The 18,173-nt window shown below is 43.5% G+C and overlaps 1 protein-coding gene across 3 annotated transcripts in view; it reads left to right on the top strand.

Moving 5' to 3' along the window:
- The first annotated feature begins 386 nt into the window (after positions 1-386).
- Positions 387-18,173, top strand: part of SPATA13 (spermatogenesis associated 13) — a 143,959-nt gene continuing 126,172 nt past the window's right edge. For all 3 annotated transcript variants that reach the window (XR_012016294.1, XM_072795762.1, XM_072795764.1), the window contains exon 1: positions 387-547. The gene's annotated coding sequence lies outside the window, so the exon portion shown is untranslated. The remainder of the gene's footprint in view (positions 548-18,173) is intronic.

Genomic DNA, 18,173 nt, shown 5'->3' on the forward strand with positions numbered 1-18,173 from the left:
GTTGGGGGACGCCGTAGGGGGTTGGAAGTGGCTGGGAGGGTGATGGGGCAGCAGGGCTGTTGGCACCGACGGCCTCTGTGGGGTCGCGGGGCGGGGGGCGTGGCAGGGCCCGGGGCGTGGAGGGAGCGCCCGGTCGGGGGCGTGGCCTGAGCGGACCGCGATCCGGGCCGGGGGCGTGGCCTGGGGGTGGCGAGCGCTCCGGAGCCGGGGATAGAGGGAGAGGCGGGCTGGGGGCGTGGCTTGGGCGTGGCCCGAGAGCCGGGCCGGGGGCGTGGCCCGGGCGGGCGGGGGCGTGGCCCGGGCGGGCGGGGGCGTGGCCCGGGCGGGCGGGGGCGTGGCCCGGGGAGCCGGGCGGCCGCGGCGCAGGCGGGATTCGGCTGCGCGCTTTCTCTAGCGGCCGCCCCGCCCGCCGGCAGCCGGGAGGCAGCGCACCGGGGCAGAGGCTCCTGCGAGGGAGCCCGGCGTGCTCCGAGCTCCGCGAGACCGGGAGCGGCCCCGTCTCGTATCCACTGGCTCCGGAGGCTCCGCCGAGTGGGGGCCGCGCGAGGTGAGGCTGCCGCTGGGCGCGCGGCTGTGCGGGGCACGCGCGGGGCTGGGGCCGGCGGCCGGGGCTGTTCGCGGGGCCCCCGGAGGGGAATTAGCCCCGATCGACGGCCTGAAGCCCGAGGACGCCCTGCGCGTCCTCCTGGGCGCTTCTCGGGGCCGCCGGGCTGCCCACCTGTTGGTGCCCTGCGGTGCTGGCTTGGCGGCCCCCTCCCCTCCCCGCCCCTTCCCTCCCGGTCCCGGTCCCCGTCCCGGTCCCCGTCCCCGTCCCCGTCCCCGTCCCGGGCTCGGCCAGCGCCGTGGCCCCGGGGAGCGCGTGCGGGCGGTGCTCCTGGAGCAGGCCGTCTGCCCCACGACCCGTGCGGGGATCACCCTGAAGCTTTACCCCGCGCTCCCGACCCGCCGGGCCTGGCCTTCGAGGTCGCGCGGGGCGCCCGGGGCGGCCTCCGTTCCCGCCCGTCCCGGCTCGGCGCCCTCGGGAGGCGCGCCCGGAGCCGCCGCAGCTGCGGCCCTACGGGGCAGGCGGTCGCAGGACTTAGTTTTGGAAGCAAGTTTCTCCGCGGGTCCCCGCTGGGTCTCGTTTCGCGAGGCAGCCGGGAGGACCCGGTGTCGGTCGCCTCTGACTCGGCGGGCACGGCCGGAGGCGGTTTGGTTCCAGCTGCGGTTGACGTGTGCGGGAATTTGCATACTAATTTGCATACCGGGAAGGTAGCAGCCGGCCCCGCTGCCCGCGTCAGGGGGAACTCAGGTGACCTGTGCCGCCGGCCACCCGTCTGTGCGAAGTCGCCGCGCCTGAGCAAATTTACCCTCCCTGCAAGTGCGAGAAAAGCAAGGCAAACCAAGCAAGCACGGCTCTCTGGGTGAACTGCTTCCCAGCTTTGGATGATAATGCTAATAATAGAACAATTAGAATTTAGTTAGCACTTACTACCAAGGCTATCCAAGACCCACCCCAACCTCTCCCCCCCCCCCCCCACCAAGGTTTTCTCTGCAGCTCATCTCATTTTCTGTGTTACGCGGTGTTTTCTTCCCCATAACCCCCCTCAGATCTCCAGGTCTTCCCTTTCCCTTGACAAGGGCCACAGAAGTCTCACTCCGTTTTATTTTTCCACCTTTCATTACAAATGCACCTTTTCTCTTCACGTCCCCCAACTTGCAGACCTCCTCACTCCATTGTTCTGTGGCTGCCTGCTAATGAGGCGCTCCTTCTTATGCTGCCAAACCTCCTTCTCTGCCCCCACATCCTTTACAGTTTTATGTGACTATTTCTTATCCCATATTGTCGTTTTCATCTACCTCCTTCGGCCCCCAGATTTGCCATCTTCCTTTCACCCAGTTTGATTATCTGCTTTTTTGTGCTCCAGGTGTGCGGGCATCTTCCTTCTCTCCCGTTTCTCCCACGTGGTGCTTTCTTGCCTTTTACCTACTTCTCCTTGACAGGTGCTTCCCCAGCACAGCCTGCTGCTGCCTTCACAGCACACCTTGTTCCTTTGGTTGTGACTTTTCCCTGCCACAACCATCCCTAGGTTCCTTTTCTTCTTTTTCTATCAGTCCTCAGTTACCTTGCAGACATGTTTCAATTTCAAACTGTCTGGAAGGGTCAAGAGGTGGAGGCAGGGAGCCGCTGCATTTCCCCGGGACTGCCCTGGGTTTCACGACCTTCTCATCTGCTCTAGGATCATATACATAGTTCTTGAATTATGTTGCTGTGGATATCAGTATGAAAGTATTTATTTTATTTTTTTTTTTTAAAGATTTTATTTATTTATTCATGATAGTCACAGAGAGAGAGAGAGAGGCAGAGACACAGGCAGAGGGAGAAGCAGGCTCTATGCAGGGAGCCCGACGCGGGATTCGATCCTGGGTCTCCAGGATCGCGCCCTGGGCCAAAGGCAGGTGCTAAACCGCTGCGCCACCCAGGGATCCCAGTATGAAAGTATTTAATCAAACACTTAGTCTGGGCCAGGCACTGTTCTGAGAGATTTACATGCAATAATACCTCATTAATCCTACTCACATACCTGAAATGTAGATACTCCTACTCTTCCCATTTTACAGATGGGACAAGAGAGGCTGAGAGAAGTAACAGGCCCATTTTCTCATGGCTCTGTAGTGGTGGAACCCTTATGACTGCTGAGCTTCTGTGCTGTAGGAACTTCTGGACTCAGATGTAGGCTGGGATTTGGCTTTGGAAATGAGGTCATTAATTGCCCATTTTATTTAGTCTGCAGTTTATACCAGTTGAGGGCTTAATAGCTATACCTGTAGAACAGGGTATGGGGAAAGCCTAATGTCCTTCAGGAAGACTGGGGACACTGCCCTGGCCGACTGTCAATTCAAGCTCACTTCCAACCTGCTTCCTGAAGGGAATACACTGGTCCCCTTAGCTGTGGGAAAGCTGGAAGAAAGACCGTTGCCAACAGTCTCCCGTGCATTGAGAGTTGAGATTCACTTTAGCTAGCTGGCCAAACCTCTCTGGTCCCCCCCTGACAGCCCTGGGATTTTAGGAGTCTTGTTTTATTTCTGTTTCATTATATAACCCTAAAGCCTTGTTCAAATATTTCCTTGTTGGTCTTCACCTTCTGAAAGTTTGAGTCAAATATTCCCCCCTTTGCAGATACTGAAACAAAGTGTACGTAAAGTTTTATACTTTGATAACTGGAAGGGATCTTACACTCCATAGGTGAGCAAACTGTGACCCAAAGAAGTAAAATGATACATCCAAGGGAAAACAGCAGTCTCCTCTCCAAAGGACAGGAGAACTGGCCTTAGATCCCAGATCTGTTGATCTCTGGTCCAGCCAGGGCTCTTCATGCCTCACCCTGCAGCTTGGTGGGTTGACCTCTCTGCTTGCTGCTGAAAACAATGAACCTTCTTTCCTCTTCCCTTCCTGAACTAAGAGGCTTTGGAAGGATTCATTTAAAACCGAAATCGTCCGTGGTTTTCTTGGTGGTTTATTTATTTTTATGTCTAAAAGCCAAACAGTTAAAAATGTTTGCTTTTGAGATACGTAATGGCATAAATGGGATCATAAAATCTCGGAAGTATAAATTCAGAGGTTTTAGGAAGAAGTAATTTTGTTATTTCCAAAACATTAGGAAGGAACACCAAACGTACATTGCTTTCTAGAGGCAAATCATATAATACATGGCAATTTGAAGATCAGTAGCTGTAATGTTTAATTGTATTTTCCATTTGCAGAAGAAATGCATTAGGTACAAAGTGGTCACATGATTTCCTTCATCTTTGCATCTGAAATGAAACAGAAGTGAAGGGGGAGAGCGTGTCAGGTTAGTTTTTGTTTCTGTGTTGGCTCTGCCATGCTCTCCACCTTTTCTTGTTGTGGGACTTCCACCCATGCCTTCCTAGTTCCCAGCTCCTGCCTGTCTATTTAATCCCTTCCCCCAGGAACCCTCAGGGAACCTGGAGGGTATTATTTATCCATGATGCTCAACTCATTTTGTATCAGTCTTTCTTGACTGAATTAAACCCTGATGCCTTGAGGTATATGTTGTCTGTAATTAATTTCTCTTGGATGCTTCTAGAAAGAGAAGGGTGGTTAAGTTCTTAGATTCCATCCTTGGTAGAATTGAGGGAACAGTCACTCAAATAGTTACCTGTGTTCTGTGCTGTTGGGGAAGGGAGGCAGCCTGCAGCAAAGTGGGAAACTGGGACTATTACTTATCGTGTAGGGCAGGTGCACGGGGAGGGCAAGAGTTTAGATGAGGATCATTGTAATGGAAGAGCAAATTAGGTTTTCCTGGTCTCCTTTCACAGTTGAAAAAATGGAGGTGAGGGACATTGCTGTGGCCAAATCCCCAGAGTAAGTGACAAGAATGATATTGGAGTGCAGGGCTGCCTGGCGCAGGAGATCTGGATGTATGCTTCCATGTGTCTCTCTCCTCTGTGGCTTGTAACTCCCTCACACAGTGCTTTTTCACAGAGGCTTTTCTGAACTAGATGGTTCCTGCCTGCTGAGCTGCCAATGCAGCACGAGGGGAGGGGCCAGGGCTGATGGAAGTTCCAGGTCCCATCCCTGCCTGTCTCACTGGGGGTGCACATGGCACGTTCTCACTGCCTGAGAGGGCACCAGGGAGCTGTGGCAATGCCGGGAATGGAAAGAAAATGTTAGATGTTTCTAATTGATGGCACTGATTTGTGGATACAGGTAAAGCCCCATCCTGTGGTCCTAATGTGCAAATGTCCTGGTCGTAGACCTGTTACCTCATCTTACCCAGGACCTTAAAGGACCTGATTTCTTGGTCGGATATAACCTCTGCCCATTTCCCTGCAGTAGGACCACTCTGTGTCATTGTGGAAGAACTGAGAACTCAAACATTGTAATTTCAGGGACCATGTGCTGGACTCAGAATATCTTCAAACACTCTTGCCTGCCAGATCTGGACTGGCACCCTCCCCTGCCTCCCATCCTCACTCCCTGGATTCAGCCAGATTGGGGGAGCTCAGAGAGGATTCTGTTTGGCTAATTTGGAAGAAAGGGGCAGCTAGTCTGCCCCCCAGCCTCCATTAATACCACGACAAAGTTTGTTCTGTCGCAAGCTGACCTTGGAGAAAAATAGAACACAGGTCTGAAATGACCAGACTGGAAAGTGTTGGTGGAGGGAGGCAGCCTGCAGGAAAGTGGGAAACTGGGACTATTGCTTATCATGTAGAGCAGGTGCAAGGGGAGGGCAAGCCCATGATTTTATTGTCTTACAACAGAGGGGCAGGAGGCCAGGAATGAGATGCGTTCCTAGTACTGGAACTTTGATCACAGTCTTTCGTAGAGTTATCATTCTATGTAATCTAAACAGTGAGGAGTCTTGTACTTGAGTGTTAAAGTTACAATTCAGTCACATTAAACACATTTCTGAGGTCAGGCCTTAGTACTTAACCACCATGTGTGATACAGAGAGAGATGAATGAGTCCCGAGTCCTAAAACAACTTACACATGTACTTTGAAACACATTCAGTTGATACATGGGGGCCATCTATGGCTACGAGAAAACCAGCTTTACTTCAGAAATTTGCTTCATTTCCACCCTTCCTGATAGGATGGCATGCTCACATGTGCACAGTTTTTGTGTCCCTTTTATGTGCCAGGTCTTGGGTTGGATGCTGAAGATGGAAAGTCGTCAGAAACAGCCACTGTCCTCAAGGAGGCTCACATTCCTGTCCAGTGGGAGAGGTAGATGTGTGAAAGGAAAGTCTTGAAACTTGTACCTTGTAGTGATCAGTTTATGGGGAGGAAGCACACAAGAGGTCCAGGAAGGCTTCCTGGAGGAGGAATTAACTGCAGCCTGGGCTGAAGGGGATGAGCAGGTTGGGGAAGTAGCTGATGGAGGGAGGCGTAAGACAGATTCAGGCAGATTGAATAAGCAGAGGTGGGTAGACAGACTTCCACTTGGTGACCTTAGGGACTCTGAAACACTTCTACATGGCTATAGCTCCTCGCTCATCATTTATGACTGTTAACGGTGTGTCTACAGCAGTAGTAGTGCCTCAGTATCACTTGGGGATTTGTTAGAAGAGCAAATTCTAGGGCTTTCCTCAGACCTGTTGAGAGTTTCAGAAGACCAAAGTTTGAGAACCATTGTTCTAGAACATGTGCTTTCCAGAGGTCCTAAACAGTTCATCTTCATGGCTACATGATAATCTTTTCAGAAAGTGGAAACTCTGTTCCTCCCTGGTTGTATTGGGTAGGATTTTCCTGGAGTCCACAGCCATCCTCATTTCCTGCATTTCTTTGCCTAGTGTATGTACATACTCACAGTTCCTTCTACCCACCCTATTTCTTTCATTGCACACAAGTGATTTGTATAATTTCTATAACACCTCTGCCTGACGTGATTTCTTAGTGTTGAGAGTAGTCAAACTGAGTTCACATCGTGACTTTGCTGTGTGATCTTGGGAAAGCGTTAACCTGTCTGTCCCTCAATTGCTTCATGTGAAAAATGTATGTAGTAAAAGTACCCAGCCCTTAGGTAAGCATTTCAAACTTTGCTGCATATTGGAATTACCCAGGGGTTTTTAAAAAAGCTAATGCCTACTGCCACCCCAAATATTGTCATTGATTTTGGGTGTGACCAAGGCATTGGAATTTTTAGCAGCTTCCCATGAGCAATGAAATCTGGGATTCACTGTGATCGGCTGTTGTGAGGATGAATTGAGTCTGTTCTTGCTCAGCAGAGGGCCTGGTGGAGGCTCTGATGGTTTTATGGCAACAGGAGGAGAAAGTGAGCCATTTCAATAGTTTGATTAATACTTGTTGCTTGTCAAATGCTTGTTGGTTTGGAGGTCTCCTGGTGGTCCCCTTTTTTGTTCTGGGAGGTGAGAGGTGACATAGCCCAAGGCAGTGGATCTCCATGTCTAATTCTCTAAGCTCTCTCTTTGCAAGGATACAAGGATCATGCTGTAAACAGAGCATGTCCCCTCCCACAGCCTGCCCAGCGTTGGGCACCATTTCCTACATCTATATGGAAGAACTTGGGTTTTTGGAGTATAACCAGATTCTAAAGTCATGAGGTAGCAATGCTTTACAATATGGATGGGAACTACATAATAGTTGGGTACCACTACTGCCTACATTTTTCAGGTAAGGCAACTGAAACATAGAGAGGTTAATGCTTTCCCAAGGTCACTCAGTTAGTAAGCAGCAGAGTTGGGACCTGAATCCAGTTTATTTTGTACCTGCTCTAATCTTTTTTTAAAAATATTTTATTTATTTATTCATGAGAGACACACAGAGAGAGGCAGAGACACAGGCAGAGGGAGAAGCAGGCTCCCTGTGGGGGGCCTGATGCGGGACTCATCCCAGGATTGTGGGATCACGCCCTGAGCTGAAGGCAGACGGCTCAACTGCTGAGCCATTCAGCCCTCCTGTACCTGCTCTAATCTATCATTTGTACCTAAATGCCAGTTTTCAATCCTGGAATAAATCTTTAGACTTGGTCTCTCTTTGGCATGGATCTGTTTTCTAGGATCTAGATGTCACTCTGTCATAAATTATGTATTTCTAACCATTACTTGAAAGGTTGTATATAATCTTTTTGCCTGCCCTATCTTGTCACACACGTTAAGTTCACCTTCATTCATTGTTTTATTAATTTGACAACTATTGATGAACCTCTGCTTTGCACCAAACAACCAAGTTAGTAAGTTTATTCCTTCTTTTCCTCCTCTGGACAAACATGTCTCTCTCTTATCAGCATGTGTAAGTACTTTGGTTTTGATTTATGACTGTGGCCTTTTCTATACCTGTCTTTTTGGTGACATAATTCCTCCACTCTTAATAATGGAACATATGAAGGACATTTTTCCTGTTGACTTCATGGGCCTTCCTTGAACCCTGCTGAGATTAATTAAGCGAAGCCCCATGCAACAATTATTCTAATATATCCTGCAAGTTATTAAAATGTAGGTTGCCCAGGACCAGGAGGTTCAAGTAAGTGATCTACAGTTAGTACCCTCAGAATGAAATCTGTGATGCAGTTGAGGTTTTTTGGGTTTGTAATATCTTTTAGTCTAGAATCAGTCCTAGTAGTGTGGCCAAACTAAATAAAGAAATGAGAAATAGGTGAATTTATATCTCAAGTATTTGATCTGTTCTCTTTCTGTGAAAAAGTTAGATTATGTGTTTGGTTTTGTTTTCTGTGTAGGACATGCAAGTAATTGGTGTTTACAGTTAGGTTGGCCCTGGGACATTTGAGTGTGTGCTGCAAATAGAAATAATTGATTCACTATATTTGTTCTGCTGCCCGATTACCAAGTGAAAATCTACCACTGGGGAAACTTTTGTATAGCCAGCACACAAGTGGCTCAGTATTATGGTAAAGACTAGCCTCCATTGTGTGGTCTTAGCATTATCACTCCAGTTACTCAGGATCTGAATAGGCTTTAGAAATACAGGCCTTCAAAGGACTTGCCCTTGCTTAAATGTTCCATGGGTCCTTCTGAAATAACATCCCCCACACCCTCACTGAAAACAGTAAAGAAGGCGGAGATATATTAGTATCTACAGCTTTAGTTATATTCAGAAGGATTATATATTTAAGATGAGAACAATTCGAAGTACATTTAGATTTTTAATGTTTGAGGTTAACACTTCAAAATACACTGGGAAAAATAAGTAAAATATTCTTTAAAATGGTATGTTTTAAAATCTGCTAGACCTGTTTTCTCTACCTCTGACTTTTCTGAAACAAATCTAAACTCCCCAGTGATTGCTTGGCTCCTCTTACCGAAGAGCTACTCGTTTTACCAAATTCAGTTCAGCTCTAGCATTAGAGCGTCTGTCTCTGTGTCCTTAGGCCACTTTTCCAGAACTATTATGTCCTATACTTCCTAGAAAAGGATGGGGTACTTGATGTGTCGGCTGCGGTTTCTGGCCATGATCGATGGTGTATGTGTGTGGTGTTGTGTGCAAAGGCGGGTGTATATGACAGAGCGAAAATGATGTGCTCTGTTGTAATGAAAAGTCATGGTAAGGTGTGGGTAAGAAGAGTGATTTATAAACTTGCAGCTTGTGGAATCAGGCTGCCTGGGGGATATTCATATTTTCAACTGCTGCCCTTAGCGACCGGTATTGGAATAAACAGCTCTGTTCAGTGTTGAGCTGTCTGGAGGCAGATACTTGTCTCCAGACTCAGCTTTTGAAATGCCGTGCACCTGGCAGGAAAGTCTTGTGCTTCTGCAAGTCAGGATGGCTCACGGATAATGATGATGCTCTGCTCCTTGAGACATAGGGAACGTTCATTCATAAATATAGACGCAGTTTGGGCCAGAGTGAGGCCCTGGTACAATGTCGAGTCTCAGTGGTAACTCTGCCAGAGTTTACACTAGTCTCCCCTTTTCTCATTAGGTTTCACTCTTGGATAGGAGGAGAGTGATGAAGGTTAATTTCCTCTAGGCTTTTCTTTCTGGGCTAGGATCTTCTTCCAGGGCAGTGGGGCTCAGGACAAGTGAGAGGGTATGTATGCTTGCTTCTGCCTGTTAGTGGTTCTGCTGGAAGATCATCTGTGCCTCTTGTAACTCCACTCAAAATTAGGAAAAATACCCAGGGCTCAGAGAGTGCTGTCTAACACAGAAGAAACTCAGAGGAGGAAGCAAGAACTCTTTCTGTTTTTCCTAATCTTTATTTCTAATCTGACCCCTCATCGGAGGTACTCACCCTAAAAGGGTGCTGACCCAGAAGCCTTTAAGTGGTACACAGAAGCAGGAATGATCTGGCAAACAAGGTCAGTGCTTACAGGTGGATAGGTCAAAGCATATAAAATTACTGCCACTGTCTAAATATGTCTGATTTGGTAGCATAGTTAACTTACATTTTGATTCTCTCACATCTGAAGGAAGTTTATCACTTTGACTTCCTGGGAGCTGTTTTCAAACCTGCTGAGATTAATTAAATCAAACCCCATGTGACAATTATTCTAAAGCAAAGTGGTTTATTAAATTTTGGTGCATGCTGGACTATTGAATTGGAATTGCTCAAGTGGATGATTACATTTTTGTTGATTTCATGCTATAGGAGTTTAATACCCTTTTTTTTTTTTTCATTTTTATGGGCAGATACTACCAATCTCTTAGTCCCCCCCCCCCCCCCCCCCCCCGCTGGGATGAAGAATCTCTAAAGGAAGAAGGAAATGGCCTGTTGTCAGCAGGATGGTACTGTTTTCTAGGCTTTCCTGAAAAGTGATCTCTGTAGAGGCCAGGTTTCACTCTACACAGTACAGGTTGGGGATTTTTAAGAACAGTTTGTATCACTTGGAACACTTTTCTTCTGAGATGAAGATAGTGGGTATCTGTGTAGATCAGTCTGGGATAAAGAAGGTTGTAAAAGGAGACCTGGTTCAGCAGGAGGGTTCCCAGTCCCTTGTCATATTGAGCTGGGACAGCCCCACCTGTGTATGTCCAGGTCACAACGGGGAAGACCTGGTAAGCACTTTAGTCATTAGTGAGAGAAGATTTTAAAAACCCAAAAAACTCTTGAAAGCTTTGGTTTTATTACTGTTTCCCCCAAACAGAAGAATGTTCTTTTATGTGATTGTTTAAAGACGACTGGATCACTCAGTAACCAGTTATGACACATGCCTGGTTACAAATCTCTCTGCCTCGGATAAACTCGTCACTGCAGGACTCAGAAAGAATTAGCTTGGAACACACTTGTTGTGAATTTTTAGTTGGAAAGATATATCCCCATTGGGAGAATCGTATAGCTCTCTCCTCAGACAAGTGAGAAATTCAGATTTGTGGCAGGACCACCCATTCACTAGCTGCTCAGTAGCAGATCTGCATGGTTTCAGATTCCCAAGGAAGCAACTCTTGTGCCACCTAAGTGCAAAGGTATTTGGGAAGCATTGCCCATTGGCTGCCTTATGTAATCAGTGCTACCATTTGGCATGAAGGGAAGGGAGATGGTGAAGTAGTGATCCTCATCTCAGAACCAGTTATAGGGCAGATCTGATGGCATCTGCTGCTTCCATGTGGAGGACAGAGCAAGGAGAATTGGTGTTGGGAAGGCTGTCTCTCACTGATGTGTCTCATGTATGATGTTATGCCTATAATGTGTCTTGCTTTTCCCACAGTCTGATGCAGATAACTGGAAATGTTTCAAGATTTCAAAGGAGGTGGTATAGAGAAAGCTGATAACTACCACAGACAGGTGATAGTTATCTGTTTGCTGGTTCATGACTGGGTAATCTGTGCTGGAATTCATACAGACTTCTGGTATTGGTCCTAGGCTCTCTTATTGAACCTGTCTACTTACATTGTGGGGATATGCAGCAAAAAGGCATACCCAAATCCCGGTGATGGTTTATGTGGAAGACAGTTGTACATAGATTGTTTTCATTAACTAGAGTAAGGTTGGTAAAAGTGAACATCTGACAACAGAAGAGGCAGGAGTTTGCTGAGGGAAGGGAGTGGGGATTTGAGAGTTAAGACAAAATATAATTGTATTTGTGAAGAGTTTTAAATTCTTGTTTATTAATTTTTTAATTGAACTCATTTTGAGATAATTATAGATATACATGCATGATTAGTACAATGATATTTACATGATATAGTACAGCATCACAACTAGGATATTGACATTAATATAGTCAAGATACATGGGGCAACCCGGGTGGCTCAGCGGGTTAGCGCCGTCTTCGGCCCAAGGCGTGATCCTGGAGACCCAGGATCAAGTCCCACTCCCTGCATGGAGCCTGCTTCTACCTCTGCCTGTGTCTCTGCCTCTCTCTCTCCCTCTCTCTCTTTGTTCTCATGATTAAATAAATCTTTAAAAATATATATGTATAGTCAACATACAGACATTTCCAGTCACCATGAGGATCCCTCTTACTGTCCTTTTATGGCAACACTCACTTCCCTTTTGTCCCTACTTCTTCCTTTCCCTCTAACAACCAGTAATTTCTTCTCCATACAATTTTGTTATTTAAAAAATATTATAAAATTGGAACATAATATGTTTGGGATTGCTTTTCTCACTCAGCATTATTATCTGAAGATACTAGTCCTTGAGACATCTGGTTTGCATACATGTTCTCTAACTAGTTTATTCTTTTAGCTCTTAACCAGGCCCTTTGCAGAACAGAAGTATTTAATTTTGATGAGCTCCAATTTATTGATTTATTTCCCCTTTTATGGATCATGTTTTTCATGTCAAGTCTAAGAATAGGAACTCTTGGAAGATTTTTTTTTTTTTTTTTAGTTTTATAGTTTTACATTTTAAATTTAAATTTATGATCCTTTTGGATTTTTGTATAAGGTATGAGACTCGGGTCATGATTTTGGTGGTTTTGTGTGTTTGTGTCTTGTCTTTTCTTTTTTCTGCCTGTGGATGTCTGCATTTTTTTGTTGACAAGGCTATCCCTCTTCTATTCAGTTGCTTTGTACTTTTATAAAAAATCATTGGGCGTATTTGTGTAGGTCTTTTTCTGAGTTCTCTTTTCTGTCCTGTTGAGCTATGTGTCTGTACCTCAGCCAGTATCACAGTCTTAATTCCTGTAGTTACAATTCTTGAAATTAGATGGACTGATTCCTCTCATTTTATTTTTCTTCTTCAAAATTGTTTCAGCAATCCTAGTTTCTTTCTCTTTTTAAATTTTTTTTTTAATTTATTTACTTATGATAGTCACAGAGAGAGAGAGAGAGAGAGGCAGAGACACAGGCAGAGGGAGAAGCAGGCTCCATGCACCGGGAGCCCGATGTGGGATTCGATCCCGGGTCTCCAGGATCGCACCCTGGGCCAAAGGCAGGCGCCAAACCACTGCACCACCCAGAGATCCCATCTTTCTCTTTTTATATGAATTTTAGAATAATCTCATATCTACAAAACTTGCTGGAATTTTGTTGAGAATTAGTATCTTTAGTATTGAGTCTTTCAATCAATAAACACAGTGTATCTTTCCATTAACTTCATCATCATTGTGTAGTCTTCAGCATATAATCCCTGTTAATGATTTAGATTTGTACCTAAGTATTTTGATTTTTGAGTGATTATAAATAATATTGTATTTTTTTATTGAAATAAAATTAGTATATAATATTACATGAGTTTCAAGTATGCAACATTATAGTTTGACATCTGTGTGCACTGTGAAGTGATCACTGCTAAAAGTCTCATTACCATCTGTCACCATACAATTGACCTCCTTTACCCATTTTTGCACCTCCCACCCCCCTTTCCCTCTGGTAACCATCAATCTGTTCTGTGTCTGTGAGCTTGTTTTTGTTTTGCTTTGTTTTGTTTAAATTTTATATATGAGTGAAATCATAAGGTGTTTGTCTTTCTCTGTCTGATTTATTTCACTTAGCCTAATATCTTCAAGGTCCATAATGGTATTGATTTTTTAAATCTGATGTCCATGTGTTCATTGCTGGTATACAGAAATACAGTGTTTTCTTTTTTTTTTTTTTTTGTATGTTTAGCTTGTATCTTGCAACTTAGCAGAGCTCATTCATTAGCTTTAGGAATTTTTTGGTAGATTTCTTGGGATTTTCTATGTAGATAACCATGTCATCTGCAAATAAGGATGGTTTAATTTCTACCTTTCCAATCTATATGCGTTTAATTTCCTTTCCTTGCCTTATTGCGCTGGCTAGAACCTCTGGCATTATGTTGGATAAGAGTGGTGAGAGCAAACATCCTTGTCTCTTATTTCTGATCTTAGGAGAAAAGTACACTGTCTTTCACAGGTTTTTAGTTGATGCACTTTATCAAGTTGAGAGAGCTCTCCTGTATTATTGTGGTGGTGGTGGTGTTATTGTTGCTTTAATGATGAATGGGTGTTGAATTTTATCAGATATTCTTTCTGTATCGGTTGAGGTGATCATATGATTTTTTTCTTTAGCCTGTTAATATGGTAGATTATATTTACAAATATGGAAAAACTCTTGACGCTTCTTCTTCTTTTTTTCTTTTTTTTAAAGATTTTATTTATTTATTTAATCATGAAAGACACAGGTAGATAGGCAGAGGGAGAAGCAGGCTCTACAGGGAACCCGATGCGGGGCTTGATTCCAGGACCTTGAAATCATGACCTAAGCTGAAGGCAGATGCTCAAACACTGGCTCAACCTGGCGTCCCTTTTCCTTTTTTATGTATTCATTTCATACTATAAATTTCCCTCAGAGCACTGCTTTAGGTGTACCCTACAATGATGGGTTTTATTTTCATTCAGTTAAATATATTTTTTAAAAATTTCCCTTTGACTTCTTCTTTGACCTGTGGACTATTTACATGCATCTTGTTTACTTTCCAATTATTTGGAGATTTTCTTGTTATCCTTCTCTTACTAATTTCTACTTTATTTCATTTTGATTGGAGAATACATTCTGGGATGATTTCAGTTTTTAAAATTTCTGTGAGGCTTGTATTATAGCCCAGGTTATTGTCTGTTTTCATATATGTTCCATACACTCTTGCACAGAATATATATTCTGCTGTTGTAGGATGGAGTGTGCTATAAATGTCTCATCCTATTGGTTGATGTTGATCTTACTTCTGAAATGGAGTGTTGTAGTAATGTTGGTAGTGGTTGTTTTTGTTTTTTTCTGGTAACGGGAGGGGAATGAGATTAGACAGCAGAGAGTTTGAAGTCGTATTGTCAGCAAAAATAAGGAGACTAAAAGTCTGTATTGCCAAATTTAAGATAACTTTGACAACCGTCCAAGGAGACAGTAGAGTTTATATTGTCCACTGGAGATGTAAGTACTAGAGGGCCATTTCATCAAACCATTGTTTTAGAATTAGAAAGTCTGAAGGAAAACAAGCTTGATCTCAAAATCAGAGGTCAGACAGCTAAAGTTCCCAACCAGGACTGCAAGAAAAGGATATGTTTTAAGTTTGGATTATTTCTTATTGAGTAGTATTTACGTGTTAACTAACTTATTGTTTACTAAGTACTTACTTAATCATTACTTTAATTAGATCCAGAGCACAGAAGTTGCTTATTAATATAAAAGCTAGACAAACGTATTCTAAAACAGTTGTGTAATTCCTCTGTTCCCGTCATGGTGCTAGTTCCTGAGGATATAAAAATAAACTAGAGAAATATGGCCTTAAGTATCTTTATTCTCCCACAGAAGGAAAACCTAGAAATCCCAATGGCTAAGACTGACTTCTAGGAAATGTAGGAGTAAATTCAATCTCCAAGATTATTTTAGTTTCACATGCTACAATTTAAATTTGAAAAATAATATTAAAAATACTTTGCAGGAGAAGTATGTTTTATTACATGGTTACCTAGTCATTTTCAATTAAAGGCTGTTATTTGTTGCATGTCTCCTTTGTGCCAGGTGCTGAAATGGGGACAGGGGAGGTCTGGGTTTGCTCACCCCTTATCCTTAAGCCTCATATAAAGATATAGTCCAGATAGAGATTTCCTGAACTTATATTCATCTTTGTGTTTTATTTCTTAAGAAATTGAAGTTTCGGGATCCCTGGGTGGTGCACCAGTTTGGCGCCTGCCTTTGGCCTGGGGCGCGATCCTGGAGACCCAGGATCAAATCCCACGTCAGGCTCCCGGTGCATGGAGCCTGCTTCTCCCTCTGCCTATGTCTCTGCCTCTCTCTCTCTCTCTCTCTCTCTCTGACTATCATAAATAAATAAAAATTAAAAAAAAAAAAAGAAATTGAAGTTTCTATGTATAATGGAAAATTTTTTCACATTTTTAAAAATAACACAACTTTGTAAAGAATTATCTACGTAAATCATGTTGAACTTAAATGTAAACAGATCTAGTATCTGTATCAATACTGAAGTTACGCCTCATCATTTTGTAAATACACCTATTAGTTTAACCTGTTTAACCAGGTACAATTGCAGAAGGGCAACCAAGACTTTGGTCTATTACTTTTCCTGTAACACCAGAGAAAGTGAGAAAATACAGCTAAATTTATCATAGTCTTTGCTTGCTTTCCCCCCTCATGACATCATAGTTTCCCTTTAATATCTGTTTTTCAGATCATGAAAACATGTTATTTTCCCAACCAGTTGCTTTGATTAATGGGGCCAGGTCAGTCCAAGGACAGATTAAACACACAGGAACCTGGCGTGATTCCTAGAAATGATCCTCAGTCTTCCTTCTCTCACCTCGGGGCTCTTTAATGTTTTCTCTGAAAATAGAAGGTGGTAATTTCCTAAAGAAGCTCCTTATATCAGAATAAATGATAGAATGTGTGGTTGTTAAACTATTAATTGTTAACAAATAACAAGCTCATGCTTCATTTTCTATCATTTTATTAACGAGCCTCCTTCTTTCTTCCTTGTATAAAAAGAAGTTGAAAGTGGTACTGTCTATTCACCTTCTTCATTATTACTTAGTTAATCGGAGCACGGTGGTCATGAGCATTACTTCCTTGATTCACCATTACTTTTAACTGTTCATTAAGTTCTTATAGATATTTACAAGACAGTGGTAAGATGCTTTCATAATAATTTAGGCATGTATCAGACAGTGTGGCTGATACGGTTTGCCTTATGTAAATCCCGTAACTTCTTGAGCCCTTATTGTTTCTGTAAAATAGTTCTGGCTAATAATAAGTCACCCCCAGTATTTATTATGGCTCTTTTCATCATAACATGCTAGTCTGTGAGCTCCAAAATATTGATAACTATGGCTGATTTATCCCTGTATCTCCAGTCTATGACAGCCCAGATATTGCAAATGCTTAATGCCATTTGGGGCCAGGCGCTAGTAGTGAATAACATTCTATTGCATATATTACGTTGCATTTGTTCACCGGTTTATGGCCATTTGCGTTGTTTGTACCTCTTGGCTATTATGGATAGTGCTGCTATGAACATTTGTGTCCATGTGTTTTTGTAGACTTATGTTTTTATTTCCCTTGGGTAAAACTGACCATTGCTTGGATACATGGTAACTCTATGTTTAACCTTTTGAGGAACTGTCAGACTGATTTCTAGAGACAGCTTCATTTTACATTCCCACCAGCAGTGTATGAGGATTCCAATTTCTCCACTTCCTCACCAACACTTGTGTGTGTGTGTGTGTGTGTACAGACATATATATATAAAACTGTATATATATGTGTGTGTGTATATATATAATATTAATTAATTAATTAATTAATTAATGATAGACACAAAGAGAGCGAGAGAGAGGCACAGACACAGGCAGAGGGAGAAGCAGGCTCCGTGCCGGGAGCCCGATGCGGGATTCAATCCCGGGACTCCAGGATTGCACCCTGGGCCAAAGGCAGGCACCAAACCGCTGAGCCACTCAGGGATCCCCCACTTGTGTATATTTTTAAAAAATAAAATATCATTTGTGATAAAGGCCACACATCAAAAGTTCCCATCTTAGCCGTTTTAAAGTGTACAGTTCAGTAGGATTAAGTACATTCACACTGTTCGACAACCAGCACCACTATCTATCCCCTTAATCCCCTTTTCATTTTGTAGAGCTGAAACTTTGTACCCATTAAACAGTAACTCCCCATTATCCCCTGCCCCCAGCCCCTGGCAACCCTTATTACATTATACCAAAATGTCTTTATGATTTTGACTACTATAAATACCTTGTGTCAGTTGAATCATACAGTATTTGTATTTTTGTGACTGGCTTATTTCACTTTATAGAATGTCCTCAAGGTTCATTCATGCTGTATCATATGTCAAAATTTGCTTCCTTTTTAAGACTGAATAATATGCCATTGTATGTATATGCCACGTGTTCTTAATCTGTTCTTCTATTGATGGACATTTGAGTTATTTCCACCTTTTGGCTATTTTGAATAAGGCTGCTATGAGCAGAGGTGTACAGAAGTCTTTTTGAAATCTTGCTTTCAGTTTTTTGGGGCTATAAGTGGAATGGCTGAATGATTTCTAACTTCATCTGGTTGTGTTCAGAGAAGATATTTTGAATGATAACTATCTTTTTAAATCTATTGAGACTTAGTTTGTGACTTAACATTTGGTCTGTCCTGGAAAATGTGCTCTGTGCCCTTGAGAAGAATGTCTGTGCTGTTGTTGGAGGAAGTGTTTTGTGTCTGTCAGATCAAGTTAGTTTATTGTGTCTCTAAATTCTCTGTTTCCTTACTTCTGGCTGTTCTGTGCATTACTGTGAGTAAGGTATTGAAGTCTCCAACTATCATTGTGGAACTG

This window comes from Canis lupus, chromosome 24 (genome assembly GCF_048164855.1).
Source record: "Canis lupus baileyi chromosome 24, mCanLup2.hap1, whole genome shotgun sequence".
In the NCBI taxonomy this organism is placed as follows: Eukaryota; Metazoa; Chordata; class Mammalia; order Carnivora; family Canidae; genus Canis; species Canis lupus.